Source organism: Lissotriton helveticus, chromosome 3_1 (genome assembly GCF_964261635.1).
Source record: "Lissotriton helveticus chromosome 3_1, aLisHel1.1, whole genome shotgun sequence".
NCBI lineage: Eukaryota > Metazoa > Chordata > Amphibia > Caudata > Salamandridae > Lissotriton > Lissotriton helveticus.
In genome coordinates, this window is record NC_136061.1 from 60,297,824 (window position 1) to 60,321,537 (window position 23,714).

At 47.0% G+C, this 23,714-nt stretch overlaps 1 long non-coding RNA gene across 1 annotated transcript in view; it reads left to right on the forward strand.

Annotated features, from left to right (window-relative positions):
• The window catches only part of LOC144822101 (uncharacterized), a 1,825,698-nt gene that overhangs the window by 1,049,431 nt on the left and 752,553 nt on the right, over positions 1-23,714 (forward strand). The window lies entirely within an intron of this gene.

Sequence of the window (23,714 nt, forward strand, 5' to 3'; positions counted from 1 at the left end):
CTGCCAAGCCATATCTTCCCATGACCGGGATCAAGCATCCTAGGACCGGTTTCTGGCTATCAGCCGTCATCAGCCAGGATAGCTTGACTCCAGTGGCGTGGAGAGCACGGGACTCACGTTTGAGCATACCCGTCTCACTTGGGGTGACAAATGCAAAAACAACAGTTGATGGACAGAATGCAGAACAATGTCATACATTCACCCCAGTAGTGAGTTCTGGGCCTAAATCCATTGTTTTTTTGCACTCCACACCACCCCAGTTCAGACATGGCCATATGCTAATCAGCCTTGACCCTGTGCCTCATGGGAACAGTCCAGCCCGAACTGCCAAGCCATGTCTTTCCTGGACCGGAATCAAGCATCCTAGGACCGGTTTCTGGCTATCAGCCGTCATCAGCCAGGGCAGCTTGACTCCAGTGGTGTGGAGAGCACGGGACTCACGTCTGAGCATACCCGTCCCACTCGGGGTGACAAAGGCACGAACAACAGTTGATGGACAGAATGCAGAACAATGTCATACATTCACCCCAGTATAGAGCTCTGGGCCCAAATCTATCGTTTTTGTGCACTCCACACCACCCCAGTTCAGACATGGCCATTGGCAAATCAGCCTTGACCCTGTGCCTCATGGGAACAGTCCAGCCCGAACTGCCAAGCCATGTCTTCCCTGGACCGGAATCAAGCATCCTAGGACCGGTTTCTGGCTATCAGCCGTCGTCAGCCAGGATAGCTTGACTGCAGTGGTGTGGAGAGCACAGGACTCAGGTCTGAGCATACCCGTCCCACTCGGGGTGACAAATGCAAAAACAACAGTTGATGGACAGAATGCAGAACAATGTCATACATTCACCCCAGTACAGAGATCTGGGCCTAAATCCATCGTTTTTTGCACTCCACACCATCCCAGTTCAGACAAGGCCATATGCAAATCAGCCTTGACCCCATGCCTCATGGGAACAGTCCAGCCCGAACTGCCAAGCCATGTCTTCCCTAGACTGGAATCAAGCATCCTAGGACCAGTTTCTGGCTATCAGCCGTCGTCAGCCAGGATAGCTTGACTCCAGTGGTGTGGAGAGCACAGGACTCAGGTCTGAGCATACCCGTCCCACTCGGGGTGACAAATGCAAAAACAACAGTTGATGGACAGAATGCAGAACAATGTCATAAATTCACCCCAGTACAGAGATCTGAGCCTACATCCATCGTTATTTTGCACTCCACACCACTCCAGTTTGGACATGGCAATTTGCAAATCAGTCTTGACCCTGTGCCTCATGGGAACAGTCCAGCCCGAACTGCCAAGCCATGTCTTCCCTGGACCGGAATCAAGCATCCTAGGACCGGTTTCTGACTGTCAGCCATCATCAGCCTGGATAGCTTGACTCCAGTGGTGTGGAGAGCACAGGACTCACGTCTGAGCATACCTGTCCCAGTCGGGGTGACAAATGCAAAAACTACAGTTGATGGACAGAATGCAGAACAATGTCATACATTCACCCCAGTACGGATATCTGGGCAAAAATCCATAGTTTTTTTGCACTCCACACCACCCGAGTTCAGAGAAGGCCGTATGCAAATCAGCCTTGCCCCATGCCTCATGGGAACAGTCCAGCCCGAACTGCCAAGCCATATCTTCCCTGGACCGGATTCAAGCATCCTAGGGCCGGTTTCTGGCTATCAGACATCATCATCCAGGATAGCTTGACTCCAGTGACGTGGAGAGCACGGGACTCACGTTTGAGCATGCCCGTCCCACTTGGGGTGACAAATGCAAAAACAGCAGTTGATGGACAGAATGCAGAACAATGTCATACATTCACCCCAGTACAGAGATCAGGGCCTAAATCCATCATTTTTTTGCACTCCACACCACCCAGTTCAGACATGGCCATATGCTAATCAGCCTTTACCCTGTGCCTCATGGGAACAGTCCCGCCCGAACTGCCAAGCCATGTCTTCCCTGGACCGGAATCAAGCATCCTAGGACCGGTTTCTGACTGTCAGCCATCATCAGCCTGGATAGCTTGACACCAGTGGTGTGGAGAGCACAGGACTCACGTTTGAGCATACCTGTCCCAGTCGGGGTGACAAATGCAAAAACTACAGTTGATGGACAGAATGCAGAACAATGTCATACATTCACCCCAGTACGGATATCTGGGCATAAATCCATAGTTTTTTTGCACTCCACACCACCCGAGTTCAGAGAAGGCCATATGCAAATCAGCCTTTCCCCATGCCTCATGGGAACAGTCCAGCCCGAACTGCCAAGCCATATCTTCCCTGGACCGGATTCAAGCATCCTAGGGCCGGTTTCTGGCTATCAGACATCATCATCCAGGATAGCTTGACTCCAGTGACGTGGAGAGCACGGGACTCACGTTTGAGCATGCCCGTCCCACTTGGGGTGACAAATGCAAAAACAGCAGTTGATGGACAGAATGCAGAACAATGTCATACATTCACCCCAGTACAGAGATCTGGGCCTAAATCCATCATTTTTTTGCACTCCACACCACCCAGTTCAGACATGGCCATATGCTAATCAGCCTTTACCCTGTGACTCATGGGAACAGTTCCGCCCGAACTGCCAAGCCATTTCTTCCCTGGACCAGAATCAAGCATCCTAGGACTGGTTTCTGGCTATCAGACATCATCAGCCAGGATAGCTTGACTCCAGTGATGTGGAGAGCAAAGGACTCACGTCCGAGCATACCCGTCCCACTCGGGGTGACAAATGCACAACAACAGTTGATGGACAGAATGCAGAACAATGTCATACATTCACCCCAGTACAGAGATCTGGGCCTAAATCCATTGTTTTTTTGTACTCCACACCACCCCGGCTCAGACATGGCCATATGCAAATCAGCCTTGACCCTGTCCCTCATGGGAACAGTCCAGCCCGAACTGCCAAGCCATGTCTTCTCTGGACTGGAATCAAGCATCCTAGGACCGGTTTCTGGCTATCAGCCGTCATCAGCCAGGATAGCTTGACTCCAGTGGTGTGGAGAGCACTGGACTCACGTCTGAGCATACCCGTCCCACTCGGGGTGACAAATGCAAAAACAACAGTTGATGGACAGAATGCAGAACAATGTCATACATTCACCCCAGTACAGAGATCTGGGCCTGAAACCATTGTTTTTTTGCACTCCACACCATCCCAGTTCACACATGGCCATATGCAAATCAGCCTTAACCCTGTGCCTCATGGGAACAGTCCAGCCCGAACTGCCAAGCCATGTCTTCCCTGGACTGGAATCAAGCATCCTATGACCGGTTTCTGGCTATCAGCCGTCATCATCCAGGATAGCTTGACTCCAGTGACGTGGAGAGCACGGGACTCACGTTTGAGCATGCCCGTCCCACTTGGGGCGACAAATGCAAAAACAGCAGTTGATGGATAGAATGCAGAACAATGTCATACATTCACCCCAGTACAGAGATCTGGGCCTAAATCCATCATTTTTTTGCACTCCACACCACCCAGTTCAGACATGGCCATATGCTAATCAGCCTTGACCCTGTGCCTCATGGGAACAGTCCCGCCCGAACTGCCAAGCCATGTCTTCCCTGGACCGGAATCAAGCATCCTAGGACCGGTTTCTGTCTATCAGCCATCATCAGCCAGGATAGCTTGACTCCAGTGGTGTGGAGAGCACGGGACTCACGTCTGAGCATACCCATCCCACTCGGGGTGACAAGTGCAAAAACAATAGTTGATGGACAGAATGCAACACAATGTCATACATTCACCCCAGTACAGACATCTGGGCCTAAATCCATCAGTTTTTTTGCACTCCACACCACCCAGTTCAGACATGGCCATATGCTAATCAGCCTTGACCCTGTGCCTCATGGGAACAGTCTAGCCCGAACTGACAACTCATGTCTTCCCTGGACCGGAATCAAGCATCCTAGGACCGGTTTCTGTCTATCAGCCATCATCAGCCAGGATAGCTTGACTCCAGTGGTGTGGAGAGCACAGGACTCACGTCTGAGCAAACCCATCCCACTCGGGGTGACAAGTGCAAAAACAACAGTTGATGGACAGAATGCAGAACAATGTCATACATTCACCCCAGTACAGACATCTGGGCCTAAATCCATCATTTGTTTGGACTCCACACCACCCAGTTCAGACATGGCCATATGCTAATCAGCCTTGACCCTGTGCCTCATGGGAACAGTCCAGCCCGAACTGCCAAGCCATATCTTCCCATGACCGGGATCAAGCATCCTAGGACCGGTTTCTGGCTATCAGCCGTCATCAGCCAGGATAGCTTGACTCCAGTGGCTTGGAGAGCACGGGACTCACGTTTGAGCATACCCGTCTCACTTGGGGTGACAAATGCAAAAACAACAGTTGATGGACAGAATGCAGAACAATGTCATACATTCACCCCAGTAGTGAGATCTGGGCCTAAATCCATTGTTTTTTTGCACTCCACACCACCCCAGTTCAGACATGGCCATATGCTAATCAGCCTTGACCCTGTGCCTCATGGGAACAGTCCAGCCCGAACTGCCAAGCCATGTCTTTCCTGGACCGGAATCAAGCATCCTAGGACCGGTTTCTGGCTATCAGCCGTCATCAGCCAGGGCAGCTTGACTCCAGTGGTGTGGAGAGCACGGGAGTCACGTCTGAGCATACCCGTCCCACTCGGGGTGACAAAGGCAAGAACAACAGTTGATGGACAGAATGCAGAACAATGTCATACATTCACCCCAGTATAGAGCTCTGGGCCCAAATCTATCGTTTTTGTGCACTCCACACCACCCCAGTTCAGACATGGCCATTGGCAAATCAGCCTTGACCCTGTGCCTCATGGGAACAGTCCAGCCCGAACTGCCAAGCCATGTCTTCCCTGGACCGGAATCAAGCATCCTAGGACCGGTTTCTGGCTATCAGCCGTCGTCAGCCAGGATAGCTTGACTCCAGTGGTGTGGAGAGCACAGGACTCAGGTCTGAGCATACCCGTCCCACTCGGGGTGACAAATGCAAAAACAACAGTTGATGGACAGAATGCAGAACAATGTCATACATTCACCCCAGTACAGAGATCTGGGCCTAAATCCATCGTTTTTTGCACTCCACACCACCCCAGTTCAGACAAGGCCATATGCAAATCAGCCTTGACCCCATGCCTCATGGGAACAGTCCAGCCCGAACTGCCAAGCCATGTCTTCCCTGGACTGGAATCAAGCATCCTAGGACCAGTTTCTGGCTATCAGCCGTCGTCAGCCAGGATAGCTTGACTCCAGTGGTGTGGAGAGCACAGGACTCAGGTCTGAGCATACCCGTCCCACTCGGGGTGACAAATGCAAAAACAACAGTTGATGGACAGAATGCAGAACAATGTCATAAATTCACCCCAGTACAGAGATCTGGGCCTACATCCATTGTTATTTTGCACTCCACACCACTCCAGTTTGGACATGGCAATTTGCAAATCAGTCTTGACCCTGTGCCTCATGGGAACAGTCCAGCCCGAACTGCCAAGCCATGTCTTCCCTGGACCGGAATCAAGCATCCTAGGACCGGTTTCTGACTGTCAGCCATCATCAGCCTGGATAGCTTGACTCCAGTGGTGTGGAGAGCACAGGACTCACGTCTGAGCATACCTGTCCCAGTCGGGGTGACAAATGCAAAAACTACAGTTGATGGACAGAATGCAGAACAATGTCATACATTCACCCCAGTACGGATATCTGGGCATAAATCCATAGTTTTTTTGCACTCCACACCACCCGAGTTCAGAGAAGGCCATATGCAAATCAGCCTTGCCCCATGCCTCATGGACACAGTCCAGCCCGAACTGCCAAGCCATATCTTCCCTGGACCGGATTCAAGCATCCTAGGGCCGGTTTCTGGCTATCAGACATCATCATCCAGGATAGCTTGACTCCAGTGACGTGGAGAGCACGGGACTCACGTTTGAGCATGCCCGTCCCACTTGGGGTGACAAATGCAAAAACAGCAGTTGATGGACAGAATGCAGAACAATGTCATACATTCACCCCAGTACAGAGATCTGGGCCTAAATCCATCATTTATTTGCACTCCACACCACCCAGTTCAGACATGGCCATATGCTAATCAGCCTTTACCCTGTGCCTCATGGGAACAGTCCCGCCCGAACTGCCAAGCCATTTCTTCCCTGGACCAGAATCAAGCATCCTAGGACTGGTTTCTGGCTATCAGACATCATCAGCCAGGATAGCTTGACTCCAGTGATGTGGAGAGCAAAGGACTCACGTCCGAGCATACCCATCCCACTCGGGGTGACAAATGCACAACAACAGTTGATGGACAGAATGCAGAACAATGTCATACATTCACCCCAGTACAGAGATCTGGGCCTAAATCCATTGTTTTTTTGTACTCCACACCACCCCGGCTCAGACATGGCCATATGCAAATCAGCCTTGACCCTGTGCCTCATGGGAACAGTCCAGCCCGAACTGCCAAGCCATGTCTTCTCTGGACTGGAATCAAGCATCCTAGGACCGGTTTCTGGTTATCAGCCGTCATCAGCCAGGATAGCTTGACTCCAGTGGTGTGGAGAGCACTGGACTCACGTCTGAGCATACCCGTCCCACTCGGGGTGACAAATGCAAAAACAACAGTTGATGGACAGAATGCAGAACAATGTCATACATTCACCCCAGTATAGAGATCTGGGCCTGAAACCATTGTTTTTTTGCACTCCACACCATCCCAGTTCACACATGGCCATATGCAAATCAGCCTTAACCCTGTGCCTCATGGGAACAGTCCAGACCGAACTGCCAAGCCATGTCTTCCCTGGACTGGAATCAAGCATCCTATGACCGGTTTCTGGCTATCAGCTGTCATCAGCCAGGATAGCTTGACTCCAGTGATGTGGAGAGCACGGGACTCACGTCTGCGCATACCTGTACCACTCAGGGTGACAAATGCAAAAACAACAGTTGATGGACAGAATTCAGAAAAATGACATACATTCACCCCAGTACAGAGATCTGGGCCTAAATCCATCGTTGTTTTGCACTCCACACCACCCCAGTTCAGACATAGCCATTTGCAAATCAGCCTTGACCCTGTGCCTCATGGGAACAGTCCAGACCGAACTGCCAAGCCATGTCTTCCCTGGACCGGAATCAAGCATCCTAGGACCGGTTTCTGTCTATCAGCCATCATCAGCCAGGATAGCTTGACTCCAGTGGTGTGGAGAGCACGGGACTCACGTCTGAGCATACCCATCCCACTCGGGGTGACAAGTGCAAAAACAACAGTTGATGGACAGAATGCAGAACAATGTCATACATTCACCCCAGTACAGACATCTGGGCCTAAATCCATCAGTTTTTTTGCACTCCACACCACCCAGTTCAGACATGGCCATATGCTAATCAGCCTTGACCCTGTGCCTCATGGGAACAGTCCAGCCCGAACTGCCAAGCCATATCTTCCCATGACCGGATTCAAGCATCCTAGGACCGGTTTCTGGCTATCAGCCGTCATCAGCCAGGATAGCTTGACTCCAGTGGCGTGGAGAGCACGGGACTCACGTTTGAGCATACCCGTCCCACTTGGGGTGACAAATGCAAAAACAACAGTTGATGGACAGAATGCAGAACAATGTCATACATTCACCCCAGTACAGAGATCTGGGCCTAAATCCATCATTTTTTTGCACTCCACACCACCCAGTTCAGACATGGCCATATGCTAATCAGCCTTGACCCTGTGCCTCATGGGAATAGTCCAGCCCGAACTGCCAAGTCATGTCTTCCCTGGACCGGAATCAAGCATCCTAGGACAGTTTTCTGGCTATCCTACATCATCAGCCAGGATAGCTTGACTCCAGTGGTGTGGAGAGCACGGGACTCACGTCCGAGCATACCTGTCCCACTCGGGGTGACAAATACACAACAACATTTGATGGACAGAATGCAGAACAATGTCATACATTCACCCCAGTACAGAGATCTGGGCCTAAATCCATTGTTTTTTTGCACTCCACACCACCCCGGCTCAGACATGGCCATATGCAAATCAACCTAGACCCTGTGCCTCATGGGAACAGTCCAGCCCGAACTGCCAAGCCATGTCTTCTCTGGACTGGAATCAAGCATCCTAGGACCGGTTTCTGGCTATCAGCCGTCATCAGCCAGGATAGCTTGACTCCAGTGGTGTGGAGAGCACGGGCTCACGTCTGAGCATACCTGTCCCACTCGGGGTGACAAAGGCAAGAACAACAGTTGATGGACAGAATGCAGAACAATGTCATACATTCACCCCAGTTCAGAGATCTGGGCCTAAATCTATCGTTTTTTGTGCACTCCACACCACCCCAGTTCAGACACGGCCATTGGCAAATCAGCCTTGACCCTTTGCCCCATGGGAACAGTCCAGCCCGAACTGCCAAGCCATGTCTTCCCTAGACCAGAATCAAGCATCCTAGGACCGGTTTCTGGCTGTCAGCCGTCATCAGCCAGGATAGCTTGACTCCAGTGGTGTGGAGAGCACGGCACTCACGTCTGAGCATACCCGTCCCACTCAGGGTGACAAATGCAAAAGCAACAGTTGATGGACAGAATGCAGAACAATGTCATACATTCACCCCAGTACAGAGATCTGGGCCTAAAACCATCGTTTTTTGCACTCCACACCACCCCAGTTCATGACTTCATGAGGCACGGGGTCAAGGCTGATTTGCATATGGCCATGTCTGAACTGGGGTGGTGTGGAGTGTAAAAAATGATGGATGGATGCTCAGACGTGAGTCCTGTGCTCTCCACACCACTGGAGTCAAGCTATCCTGGCTGATGACGGCTGATAGCCAGAAACCGGTCCTAGGATGCTTGATTCCGGTCCAGGGAAGACATGGCTTGGCAGTTCGGGCTGGACTGTTCCCATGTGGCACGGCATCATGTTTGAACTGCGGTGGTGTGGAGTGCAAAAAAAACTATGTATTTTGGTACAGATCTCTGTACTGGGGTGAATGTATGACATTGTTCTGCATTCTGTCCATCATTTCACCAAACATATTTTTTTGCTTGTGGTACCCTTAGAAGAGACAGGCGCACCACACATTTTTCTTTAATTTTATGGGGGCTACAGGAATTGCAGAAATCCCCCAGCAACATTTAAAACATTGGTAATTGTAGAAAATATAGGTTATTTGAAATGTTAATGTTAAGATTTTTGGAATCAAATCCCAATGTCAGATATGATTTTAGGTTTTCTTGGTTCTGTTTTTATTCAAGTCATAAAAATGATCAAGAACCGCCAACACTTGTTTCTCCCATATTGCAGCACGCCAAGGGCTGTTTCAAGGCTGATTGATTCACCATGAACGTATCAATATGCTAATGAAACATGCAGAACATATATATAGTGATCAAAATAGATATATTACAACAAGGAAAAGCGAAAAAGAAAAGACAAATGGAAAAAGAAGATAAATAAGTGATACAATAATTATCACCTGCTTTATATAACAGTATTGTTGTTTGTTAAGCCTACTCTGAGTGAAGTCATGAGTGTTCTGAGTGGAGACACTTTGAGTGCTGGTGACTGCATTCAGTATTCTTAGTTCTTTATTCTGATTCTGACATTAGCGGTTGCTGGGGCAGGATGTTCAAAGCTTTACTGCTGTAATCTCAAACTGTAATCCTTGTGTCCTCAGGATTGAGTATAGAACCCTACCACCCCACGTCCGTACCATGAAATGACTTAACAGAATCAGTGATGCTGTTAACCGAGGATTTATTCACAGCATATAAAGAACATCAGACTATCAAATCCGGAGGAGCGTAGGGGCTGCTGCCCTTCCTTCCAACCGTCCTCTGCACGAATGTCGGTCCCGACACTCTCCAACAGAGGACACCGTGCTAAGCAGTGGCCGACAATGCCACTCGATTGTTCTTGGGGGAGTAAGGATGTTTTCCTGTTTCGTCCTCCGCATTGATGTTAAGCCTAACACCAGCCAACGGAGGGCAAGTGTGTACACCTTTCCATAGCCCGGTTTTCTCCAATCGGTTAGTCTCTTGAATCCAAAACAGTGAAGCAAAACTATATTCGCGTGAGTCTCACGCTCGATACCCTCGAGCGGGGACAGCTGTAAATAGCGCCTTAGCGCGAGTCTCCAGACTCGATAAACCCTCGAGCGGGGACTGCAGTGAATAGCACCTTAGCGCGAGTCTCCAGGCTCGATAAACCCTCGAGCGGGGACTGCAGTGAATAGCGCCTTAGCGCGAGTCTCCAGGCTCGATAAACCCTCGAGCGGGGACTGCCGTGAATAGCGCCTTAGCGCGAGTCTCCAGGCTCGATAAACCCTCGAGCGGGGACTGCAGTACTTAGCGCCTTGGCGCGAGTCTCTAAGCTCGATAAACCCTCGAGCGGGGACTGTGGCTGAGAACAACGGTTCTCACAAAGGTATACGGAACACGCCTCGCGTACAAACAAGGCTGTGGCACGATACAGGATTCAAGGGCTCACCTTGTTGGAGGTGTCAATTCGGTCCACGAACGGCAATAACTGACGCCTTCCTCTGTGTCCGTTGTGGGCTTTATGCGTGTGTGTTTGACAAACACCGGCTCGCCGCTCGGCATTCTGGGTCCAGTAGTTCTCGCACCATGCGCTCTGGGGGTTGTAGTTCCTTCATCTGTCCGTCGGCGCTGTGTCGTCGTTCTGTGTCCTAACAGTACATCCCCCCTCACCCGCGGTGCCCAACACCGGCCCAGGCTTGGATGGATGTTTTCGGTGAAAGGCTGCCACCAACCGAGGCGCGCATAACCCAGACACTGGTTCCCACGAGTCCTCCTCCGGCCCATAGCCTTTCCACGCAACTAGGTACCACAACTTGCCCCTGCGCCATTTGGAGTCCCTGATGCCATCAACCTCGTATTCCCGTTCCGCATCCACCACCACCTTAGTAGGGGTGGTACGCCCTGCCGACCTCGCCGGTTTGAGCAGTGACACATGAAACACCGGATGTATTCTCATGCTGTCCGGCAATGCCAACCTCATGTTCACCGGGCTCACGCATTCCTTGATACGGTACGGGCCGATGAAACGTGGGTGGAACACGCTGTGTTTGCGAAACCTTAGGTTCTTCGAGGAAACCCACACATAATCCCCCATTTTGTACAAAGGACCCTGCCTTCGTTTCCTGTCTGCGTAAGCTTTGTACACCTCCTTGGCCCCCTCCAGGCATTTCTTGGTTCTTGCCACTGTGTCCTTGATATGGGCTACTCTTGCTTTGGCTGCAGGCATGTCCTTCTGGGCCCGAGGATATACCAAAGGGAGGAATCTGGGGTGATGTCCATAGTTGCTGTAAAACGGCGATGCTTTGGTGGAGCTGTACGTTGCGTTGTTGTACGCGATTTCAGCCAGCCACAAGTGGTCAACCCATTCCTCCTTGCCCTGTTCTACGAAACAGCGAAGGTATTGTTTCAACGTCTGGTTGAGGCGTTCTGTCTGGCCGTCTGTCTGTGGGTGGTAGCTGGTGGACAAGGCCGTAGTGACGTGTAGAGCAGAACACCAAGATTTCCAGAACCGCGCCGTAAACTGCGACCCACGGTCCGACACGATCACGCTGGGCAGGCCGTGGATGCGTACCACCTCCTTCAGGAGCATGACCGCCAACTGACCGGCTGTTGGTACTCCCGCACAGGCGATGAAGTGACCCATCTTAGTCAGGTAATCTACCACAACCAGAATGGCCGTACACCCCTGGTCCCTTGGCATGCCCACTATGAAGTCCAAAGATATGCGTTCCCATGGTCTTGCTGGGGTGGGCAAAGGTCGTAATAGCCCCTGAGGACGGCTGTGATCCGCCTTCATGGCTGCACAGATTGAGCAAGCGGCGATCCATTCCCTCACGTCCGCCCTTACAGACGGCCACCAGAACTGACGCAACACGTAGTCCACCGTTTTCTCCAGTCCCAAGTGGCCTGCACTGGGTGATTCATGACACCATCTGAATGCCTGTTTCCGCAGTCGAATCGTGGGGACCAGGACGCAACCACCGTGAACTGGGATTCCGTCTTTCACGGTCCATTCGTTGTGTCGGCGTAGCCACGTCCTCCATTCAAAGGAACAGATGCCTCTTTGTATGCCATGGAGAAAGGCCCCTGGTTGTATAGCTCCAACCACCACCTTAGGGGAAATGATGGCCTTGATGGTGGGTGATGGACGTCCCGAGTCGTTGGACTGTCTCGACAGTGCGTCCGCCTTCTTGTTTTCGATGCCCGGCCGGTATGTGATGGAGAAATGAAAGCCGGAGAAGAACAACATCCATCTCATCTGACGAGGAGACAGCTGTCTGGCCGCCGTCATGAACTGGAGGTTCCTGTGATCAGTAAACACAGCCACCACGTGTCTGGCCCCCATCAGTAGATGCCTCCATTCACCGAATGCGTCCTTAATTGCCAACAGTTCCTTTTCGGCAACATGGTAGTTCCTCTCCGCATCGTTCAGTTTCCTGGACATAAATGCCACTGGATGGAGCACCCCAGACACCGGATTCCTTTGGGAAAGGATGGCCCCCACTGCCAGATCAGATGCGTCTGCTTCAACCACGTACTGGAGATCAGGATCAGGGTGAGCCAGCACAGGTGCTTCCGTGAAAGCTCTCTTCAAGGCTTCGAAGGCCTCCTGGGCTTCAGAGGACCATATAAATGAAGACGCTTTCCGTAGCAACTGGGTGATGGGAGCCACTAGTCCAGAGAACCCTTCGATGAACCTCCGGTAGAAATTGGCAAAGCCAAGAAAGCTCTGCACCTCCTTAATATTTGTAGGGGCAGGCCAGGCTACCACTGCCTTCACTTTTCTTTTGGCCATTGTTTGTCCGTCAGGGCTTAGCATGACCCCCAAGAATTCCACAGTGGTTACGTGGAAGTCACATTTGCTAAGTTTACAAAATAAAGAGTTGTCCCTTAGTATCTGTAGGACTGAAGACACGTGCTTCACGTGTTCTTCCATGTTGTCGGAATACACCAGAATGTCGTCTATATAGACTACGACGTACACATCCAAGATGTCCCTTAGCACGTCGTTCAGGAAGAACTGAAACGCCGCAGGGGCGTTGCAAAGCCCGAATGGCATCACTTTATACTCGAACAAGCCAAAGCGCGTCTTGAAGGCGGTCTTCCACTCATCCCCGCGCCTCATGTGGACAAGGTGGTAAGCCCCTTTCAGATCCAGCTTGGTGTATACCTTCGCGCTCTTGACCTGTTCCAGAAGCACGTTTATGAGAGGCAACGGGTATCTGTTCTGGACCGTAATGGCATTGAGCGCCCTGAAGTCCACGCAAGCGCGAAGTTCCCCATTGGCCTTAGGGATAAAAAACAGAGGTGAGGCAGCAGGAGATCTCGATGGCACTATGAACCCCAGCTTCAACATCGTGTCCAAGTAAGCCCGAAGGTGGATATTCTCAGGCTCAGACAGCGCATAAAGCCTCCCGCTGGGTATGTTTGCCCCGGGAACTAGATCGATCTGACAGTCATAAACCCTGTGGGGGGGAAGAGTCTCTGCTTGCTTGTCGTCGAAGACGTCTCGAAAGTCCCCATATGCATGAGGAAGGATCACCGCCTTCTCCGCCGCAGTGGCTACCGCCTGCCCCATTGAGTCACCGGACTCCGGAGGCTCAGAGGACCACCCGCAGAACTGGGAACAGTAGGGGGAGTCCATTCTCAACGTCTGTGACTCCCAGTCTATGGACGGGTTGTGTCTTTTCAGCCATGGCAGCCCCAAGATGATACCGTATTGAGGAGCACAGATAACGTTGAAGTCCATGATCTCCTTGTGTTGAGTTCCGTACCCCACCTCGATATCCCCTGTGTGGTGGCTAATGGGTCCTGAAACCAACCGGCGCCCATCTACTGCATAAACGTCCTCTGGGGTTAAACAGGGCAGCAGCGCGATCCCTATACGGGAAGCCTCTTTTTCGTCCATAAACAACCCAGTGGCCCCTGAGTCTATCATTGCTGAGGCTGAGACCCACCTGTCTCTCACCCATAACTTCAGCGGAATAAACAAATGTCTTGAACCTGTCAATGCAGGTTGCTGGATAGAAGGGATATATCCTTGACTCCCTGAAACCCTTCCTTTGTTCGGGGAGCCCACTAGTTTTCCGCCTCCTTGTCCACAAACGCAGAGGCCAGGCGGCTTGGTCGTGTACGCCCTGTCTTGGGTTTCGCTGGGCACTCCCGAACGTAATGGCCCTTTTTACCGCAGTAAAGACAAAGGCCTTGTTTCCTGCGAGACTCTTTTTCTGCTGCCGTTAGACTGGCTCTCACCGCCCCGACATCCATTGGTTCATTCCGAGTAGTCGGAGTCGGTTCTACTGACCCCTGCTGTCCAGGAGCGGGTAGCGACTTATCCTTCCTTGGGCCACCACCACGGCGTTCGCTTAACCTATGTTCGAGGCGAAGGGCGAGGCTGATCAGGTCTTCACAATGCGCTGGTTGGGGATCGATCTGCGCGATCACATCCTTCAGCTCTTCGCTCAATTCTTGGTGGAAAAGCGCTGTTTGTTTCACGGGTGGCCACTTGGTCTCTGCGACTAAACGCCTGAAAGCGTTTAAATACCTGACAAGCCCGGTGGACCCCTGTTTCAGCTCCAGGAGTTCTCGGTCTGCGGTGTACGAGTCAGCTCTTCTGTCAAACACCTTGACGAATTCCTCTTGAAACGCTTCCCAATCGTACAAGAGCGGGTCGTCTCTGCTCACCAAAGGCACAGCCCACTGAACTGCGTTTCCTGCCAAATACGAAATCATAAATGCTACCCGTGCCTGATTGGTAGGGAAGGATTTCGGTTTGCACGAGAAGTGAAGGGCCACCTGTGTAATGAACACCTGTACTGTGGAGGGGTCTCCACTGTACCTCTCTGGTGTGGCCAGAGGAATAGCAACTGGCATTTCTACTGTCACCGCAGTGGGTTGACTGGTGCTGGGCGTTCCTGCGCTGAAAGGGTTCCTCTGAAGGAGGTCCATCCGTGCCCTCAGGTCCGCTGCTTCATGTCGGGACGCGGCCAGTTCCGTTTGTACGTCCAGTAAGGCGGCCAATACGTCATCCATAGCAGCCATGGTTCAGTACTCAACCGGGAGGATGATTATTTGTAAGGTCAGTTATTATGTAATCCTTGTGTCTTCAGGATTGAGTATAGAACCCTACCACCCCACGTCCGTACCGTGAAATGACTTAACAGAATCAGTGATGCTGTTAACCGAGGATTTATTCACAGCATATAAAGAACATCAGACTATCAAATCCGGAGGAGCGTAGGGGCTGCTGCCCTTCCTTCCAACCGTCCTCTGCACGAATGTCGGTCCCGACACTCTCCAACAGAGGACACCGTGCTAAGCAGTGGCCGACAATGCCACTCGATTGTTCTTGGGGGAGTAGGGATGTTTTCCTGTTTCGTCCTCCGCATTGATGTTAAGCCTAACACCAGCCAACGGAGGGCAAGTGTGTACACCTTTCCCTAGCCCAGTTTTCTCCAATCGGTTAGTCTCTTGAATCCAAAACAGTGAAGCAAAACTATATTCGCATGAGTCTCACGCTCGATACCCTCGAGCGGGGACAGCTGTAAATAGCGCCTTAGCGCGAGTCTCCAGACTCGATAAACCCTCGAGCGGGGACTGCAGTGAATAGCGCCTTAGCGCGAGTCTCCAGGCTCGATAAACCCTCGAGCGGGGACTGCAGTGAATAGCGCCTTAGCGCGAGTCTCCAGGCTCGATAAACCCTCGAGCGGGGACTGCCGTGAATAGCGCCTTAGCGCGAGTCTCCAGGCTCGATAAACCCTCGAGCGGGGACTGCAGTACTTAGCGCCTTAGCGCGAGTCTCTAAGCTCGATAAACCCTCGAGCGGGACTGTGGCTGAGAACAACGGTTCTCACAAAGGTATACGGAATACAAACAAGGCTGTGGCACGATACAGGATTCAAGGGCTCACCTTGTTGGAGGTGTCAATTCGGTCCACGAACGGCAATAACTGACGCCTTCCTCTGTGTCCGTTGTGGGCTTTATGAGTGTGTGTTTGACAAACGCCGGCTCGCCGCTCGGCATTCTGGGTCCAGTAGTTCTCGCACCATGCGCTCTGGGGGTTGTAGTTCCTTCATCTGTCCGTCGGCGCTGTGTCGTCGTTCTGTGTCCTAACACAAACTGAATAAAGACCCTTTGAACCTACCTGTTGTTCTCTGGAAGTCATCATCTTCAACATTTTGGTGACGATTGCTGTGTCCCTCCAGCGGCGATTTACAACTCGGCTTTGCAGTGCGGCGCTTCACAAGACTTCCTTCTTTGTCGTGGTTTGTGAATAAAACGGACCTCGTTTCCATATTTTATCATAAGGTACTTTATTTTCTTTATTTTCCTAACGCGCTTTCCTTAGCCGCGAGCCACAGAGTGTGCGCGCAGGCAGTAAGATGCGTCTTCGTTGATTGGCTGACAACGTGGCTTGCGTCATCACGCACGACGTCTCGCGGCCATTTTCTTCTACACTTCGAGTGTTTTTGCCAACCAGCTAGTCTTAGCAAAGCTTTACAGCTGCCAACCACGTTTTTTTTGTTTTGTTTACCGTTACGAACAGTGATATTCAGTGCATTTTGTCAGTGCTCTTCAAGTAAAGCTATACAACTTTCGTCAACCTTGTTGCTGACATCGAATTGAAGTACATGTTGTCAATCACATACTTTTTTTTCAACACAATTATAGTCACTGTGTATATTATCGACTTCATTTATTAAAGTCCAACAACAGAGTGTGTCTTATTAACCTCTCATTCAATTGATTAATTTCAAGTGCTCCTGCCTCAGCCTAATCCCGCAAGACTTTGATAATTGTACTGATTTGATTATCAATTAATAGTGATGGCAACTACTGCTAATCACACCATCTCTCCTCCACCTGCATTTCTCATCGGAGGAGAGATACCTACGATTGAATGGGAGGAGTGGTTAGGGTTTTTTGAAAACTATTTAGAAGCCATTGACGGTTTAAGATTTCCGGCTTCAAGGAAGAAAGCGATTCTTTTAAATTCATTGGGTAAAGCAGGCCAACATGTTTTTAAATTTTTACCAGAACTTCTTAATGCAGATAGCCAACCTGTGGATAATCCATATAATGAAGCGAAATTGAGGTTGGTAAAGTATTTTGGTAAACAAGTGGATATAGTGATGCAAAGACATAAGTTCTACACTGTGCCTCAAAAGGAAAAAGAAACGGTAGACCAAATGGTTGCTCGTTTGAGACAACTTTCTCTGAAATGTGACTTTGGGGCTATGGCTGACCAGCTTATCAGATACCAACTGATTGTTCAGTGCAAAAATAAAAGGATGCAACAGAAACTTTGGGCAGCTAGGAATCCAACGTTGATGGAAGCCATTGCCAAAGTCATGGAAGAGTCTGACAAGTATATGGAGGAAATGCGTCTTCTAGAGCTTAAAAAAGGTGAGACAGTTAACGTTGTCAACAAAGTTGATAAAGATGTTTCTTCTTCTGACGTTAAACATTCTGATGTTAGACCTAAAGTTCTCTCCTCCAAATTGAAGTTTACCAGTGGTGTTTCTGGGGGGAGAAGTAAATTTGTAGGTTGTTTTTGTTGTGGAAGTATGTCTCATGCTGCTGATTTTCAGGGATGTTTTGCTTGTGATAAAACTTGTCGCAAATGTGGTAAAAGAGGCCATATTAGCAAAGCTTGCAAATACCCATCTTTCAACAGGGTGAACTTTGTAGAAGATGACATTATTCCTCCGGATATGTCTTTGTGTGTTGATGATAATTCTCATACTATTTTGCAAAGACCTAAAGCAAATTTTGCTTTAAATGGGGTCTCAGTAACACTTTTGGTTGATCGTGGCTCCATGTTTACAATTGTTCCTTACAGCTTATTCAAAGAATGTTGGCCACATGCTTCACTCTCACATAGTGATATAACGCCCAAGGGATATGGTGGTGAGGTTATTAACTTGAAAGGGGTCATGGATGCAACTTTTGAGTTCAAAGGGAGGTCTGCAGTTGGGAAGGTTTATATCTCTGATGATGGTCCAGCTATCTTGGGTTGGATACAACAGTATGATCTACATGTTATTCTTGATCCGAGATCAGATGATAAGGTATTGGTTATAGATGATTTAAATAATGTTGACACCGTTTTGTCCAAATTTAGTAATGTTTTCGGACCCAGTTTAGGTAAATTGGAGGGTTACGTGCATGAGATTAAACTCAAGAAGGATGCTACTCCAGTTAGGCATTCTCTTAGGAGGATTCCGATTGCTGTGCGAAAGGAGGTTAAGGAGATGCTTGATGACATGCAAAATCAAGACATTATTGAGCCGGTGGAGGCCTCTGAATGGCTTTCGCCAGTAGTGGTCACGCAAAAGAAGGATGGCAAACTTCGTTTTTGTGTTGACCTTCGGTCACTGAACCAAAATATTATTGTAGATAAGTTTCCTTTACCCAACATTTCGGAAATGGTACTCTTGATGGATAAGGTAAAGTTTTTTAGTAAGTTAGATTTAAGATCTGCTTACCATCAAGTAGTATTGCATCCAAATTCTAGGAAACTAACTGCATTTGTGACCATTGAGGGTGAGTTCCAATTTAAAAGGTTGCCTTTCGGCCTGGCCTCAGCGGCCACTGTATTCCAGCAAATAACGCATTCTTTACTCAAGGATTTGAAGCACGTCCACTTCTTTCAGGATGATATATTGATTACTGGAGTGGGTGAACCTGAACATAATTGCAATTTATCTAAAGTTCTTCAAATTGTATCGAATGCAGGACTTACTTTGAGGAGGGATAAATGTCAATTCTTTTTGACTGAAATTGAATATTTGGGGTACACCATTTCTCAATCTGGTGTGAGACCTAAGGAGGATTTACTGAAAGCTATCAAATGTGCTCCCATTCCCTCTAGCAAAGATCAATTAAAATCCTTTTTAGGATTAGTGGAGTATTACTCCAAATTTGTGTGAATTTTGCTCATAAAACAGAACCATTACGTTTGTTACTTAGAAAGGGAGTACATTTTGCTTGGGAAGCTCAGCAATCTGAAGCTTATGAAAGGATTAAAAATGAAATTCTTAATGCTGGTATTCTCACTACTTTTGAACCAGGCAAGGACACTTATGTCACTGTTGATGCCAGTGGTTATGGTATTGGTGCGGTGTTGTCCCAAAAGAAAGGTGGGGTTCAGAAAACGGTAGCTTTTGCTTCACGCTGTCTTAGCTCTTCCGAACGCAATTATGCCGTGATTGAGCGAGATACTCTGGCTGCTGTATGGGGTATTTCACATTTTCGCACTTACTTATGGGGTATGCACTTTTCCTTGAGGACTGATGATAAGCCCCTTATTAGAATTTTGTCACCTGGTGGGGCTAATAATGGTTCTCCTTGATTAATGAAATTTGCTGCTAAATTGCAAAGATGGAACATATTTCTGGTTGGAGGAATACTCAAGCTGATTGTTTGTCTCGTTTGTCTGTTTCATCTGGGATGGTGGATGATGATTTTGATGATGAAAATGTGTGTGTGGTTGCTAGTTTTGAGGATGCTTGTTCTTGTGAGTTTTGTTCTATTTCCAAGGAGGAGTGGCATCAAGCAGTTGTTGAGGATCCAGATTTTGTTGAATTTGTTAATGCTATACGTTTGGGTTGGAAACGTGAGGGTGATGTGAAACTTTCTTTACGTTCTTTTGTCAAGTTGCAAGAGGAGCTCAGTCTTGGTTCTTCGAGTGATCTAGTCTTGCATGGTGAAAGATTTGTTCCACCGGTATACAACAGGAATATCGACGGGGAAATATCGACAAGCAGAAATATCGAGGTAAGAATATCGTCTGTGTTAAATGTCGATGAATTTAATATCGATGTAGTAAATATTTTTTTTAGTACATCGGAAATATCGACATTGTTAAATATCGTTGTAGTAAATATAGTTGAAATAAATATCGATGTAAATAATATCGATATTATTTTTTTAATGGTGTAATTTGTTTACTTGTTTAATAGTTCTGTTATTTTATTTATATTGTTAATGTTTTTATGTGAATAATAAATGTAATATAATAATTTTTATTTTTTTTTAGTAAATATTTTAAGAGCGGGTTGTTGGGTTTATAGGGGATAAGGGTGAGTAGTAATTTAAAAAAGTTGTGTGAAAATTTTATTAAAATGTAAAAATTGAAGGAAATACATTTTTAAATTCGAAATTTGAAATTCGAAATGTTTTAATATATTTTTTATTTTTATTTATTATAAAATGTGTAAATCTTTTAGGAGCGGGTTGTTGGGTTTATAGGGGATAAGGGTGGGTAGTAATTTAAAAAAATTGTGTGAAAAGTTTATTAAAATATAAAAATTGAAGGAAATCAATTTTTAAATTCGAAATTTGAAATTTGTAGTTAGAATAGTAAATTATTATGGTTTTGTAAAAATTGAAGGAAATCAATTTTTAAACACGAAATTTGAAATTTGTAATTAGAATTTTTTTTACATATTTTTAAATTTTATTTATTATAAAATGTGTAAATCTTTTAGGAGCGGGTTGTTGGGTTTATAGGGGATAAGGGTGTGTAGTAATTAAAAAAAATTGTGTGAAAATGTTGTTAAAATGTAAAAATTGAAGGAAATACATTTTTAAATTAGAAATTTGAAATTAGACATTTTTTAATATATTTTTTATTTTTATTTATTATAAAATGTGTAAATCTTTTAGGAGCTGGTTGTTGGGTTTATAGGGGATAAAGGTGGGTAGTAATTTAAAAAATTTGTGTGAAAATTTTATTAAAATGTAAAAATTGAAGGAAATCAATTTTTAAATTCGAAATTTGAAATTTGTAGTTAGAATAGTAAATTATTATGGTTTTCTGTCCAACATTTTCAGTGATTTATATAGAGTTTGGAATTAGAATAGTATTTTTTTGTTGATTTACTATATAGTGTTTTCTTTTAGTTTAATTGTTTTTGGAATTATAATACTGAATTAAGTTTTGTGAATAATTTTTAAAGTACAAGATTATAAATAAATACAAATTATTATTGTTTTAATTCTTTTCTTTCTATATTCTGTAATGTATTTTGAAGTATTTAATAGATTATATTTAATAACATATGTATAAAAATGAATTACACATTTTTGTAACATTTTATTATTTATTTCACATGCATGTATCATTATAAAGTAACAGTAACATTTGTTCTAGAATAAACAGTATTTATTGTGTTGTTTCTGTTTGTTAATGAAAACATTTATACATTTAAACAAAAAAATTATATTTGTATTTAATGATGTATAACATTGCATTATTTGTTATATATATACATTGTACATTTTCAAAAATAATGTTTTATTAATTAGCATATTAAATTTTATTTAACTGAAATAAAATGTAATATGTTAAATAATTTACAAACTATTTGCATTTACAAAAGTATATACATACATTTTTTAAAATGGTTTATTATAAGTAAATAAAGAGTTAATGTTATAAACATATTTTTAATATACATTACTTTTTTATTATATATATTTTAATATAAAGTAAGTAATGTATATTTTACAATATTAATATGTTAATTTACACATTTTAAAAATGATAACAATTTTTAAACAAAATTTTAAACAAATGTTAATTTATTTCTATTCATTTCGATGGGGATGTAGTCCTATTTTTGTTTTAATTATGCCGCCATTTTGTTTTCCTTACTTCACTTTTTAGAGTATCGACATCGTTGTTTGGGTCATTTGTGAAGATGGAACCTTGCGGTTGGGAGCTGGTTTGTGTTTCTTAATGTAAGTTTGATTTTAATTACTTTTAAGTTAGTTTTAAGGTATTTTTTAGTTAGTAGTAGTGTATATGTGTTGCTATGTGTGTTATTTAACTGGTTATGTAAAATGTATGTGTTATTTAAGTACGTTAGTGATAGCGTAGTTTGTTTACTATCTAATCTTAATGTAATGTAAATGTTTTGCTTTTAATCATTATTTTATGTGTATTCATACGTTTTATATGTTTATTCGATTTGTGGGTATATTATTTGTTATGGGTGGGTTTTGTATGTACTTTATTTACAGGTGACGGTTTTGGTGAACGGACGGAATTGCTTTCGCTTTTTTTTTAAAAATAAAGGAAATTGTTGTTACTAGTGTTTTTTACTAGTTTATGTTATGTTATGTTATGTTAGCTGCATTTATTTTGCGCACAGCTGCTCCAGCGAAGGAGCGTCCTGGCGCATGGAAAAGGTGAACATAACACAACGCGGAAAAAATAGGTGAGAAGTCAACATAAGAAAATTAAAACAAGTGGGTTTTCACGGCCCTGCGAAATGCTAGAAGATCCTCTAAAAGGCGGATTTCCAAAGGAAGCGAATTCCAGAGAGCCGCAGCTCTCACACGGAAGGAGCGGCCGCCCATCCGGCTAAGCCTGAAACGCGGGGTAACCACAAGGGATTGCCCTAGGGATCTGAGGGAGCGAGTCGGGACATAGGGGGATATAAGGTTATTGAGGATCTCAGGTGCCGATCCTTTTAAAATTTTAAAAGCAAGGCTGAGTGCCTTAAAATGGATTCGGCTTTTCACTGGTAACCAGTGTAAGGACCTCAGAGTGTTGGACGTGGGACATGACCTCGGCAGGCCCACCACTGCTCTCGCAGCCGCGTTCTGGACGCGCTGCAGGCGGACGATCTCAGCTTGGTTAGCTCCCAGCAGGAGCGAGCTGGCATAGTCCAGCCGGGAGATGATCGTCGCTTGGATGACCAACTGTCTCGTCGGGGCATCAAAAAATTTAAGCACCGGCCTCAGTCCGCGCAGAACACCAAAGCAGCATGCTGCCACTCTCTTAGTGTGGGTGGTAAAACATAAGGTGTGGTCGAGCCATACTCCCAGGTTTCTGAGCTCCATCACCGGTATGGGGGCAGGCCCGAGCTCCTGAGGCCACCAATTGTCCCCCCAGCAGTCCGTTCCTCTTCCCACGATCATCACCTCGGTTTTTTTTGCGTTCAGCTGGAGACAGTTGTTATTCATCCAGCTGGCCACCTCTCTCAGCCCATCTCGGAACCTGGGGGCATCCAGTTCGGCATCCCCGCTGATCGTGACCGCTAGCTGTGTGTCGTCGGCATATGAGACCATAGTAAGGCCCCACTGCCTGGCGACATCAGCCAGCGGCCGCACGTAGAGATTGAAAAGCGTGGGACTCAGCGAGGAGCCCTGGGGGACCCCCAGGTCCAACTGATGGAATTTGGACTGGAAAGGAGGGGTGGCAACGCAGAAGGAACGATCGCTGAGGAAGGAACGGAACCACTGCAGAGCGAGGCCACAAATGCCAATGTTCTCCAGGCGGTGTAGGAGGATGCGATGGGACACTGTGTCAAAGGCAGCGCTAAGATCTAATAGAATAAGCGCTGCCGTTTGACCTGCATCCAACACACTCCGCAGATGTTCCACCATTGCCAGAAGGGCGGTCTCCGTGCTGTGCCCAGCACGGAACCCATTCTGCGTAGGATCGAGAACATTGGCCAGGGCCAGATGCTCAGATAAGGCTAGGTTAACATGGGCCTCCATGACTTTGGCCGGCCAGGGAAGCAATGAGATCGGGCGATAGTTTTCCGGTTTTAGAGGATCCAAAGATGGTTTTTTCAGGATCGGGGAAACCACCGCCTGCTTCCACTTGGCAGGAACAGTGCCTGAAGTCAGGGAGAGATTGATTAATGAACACACTG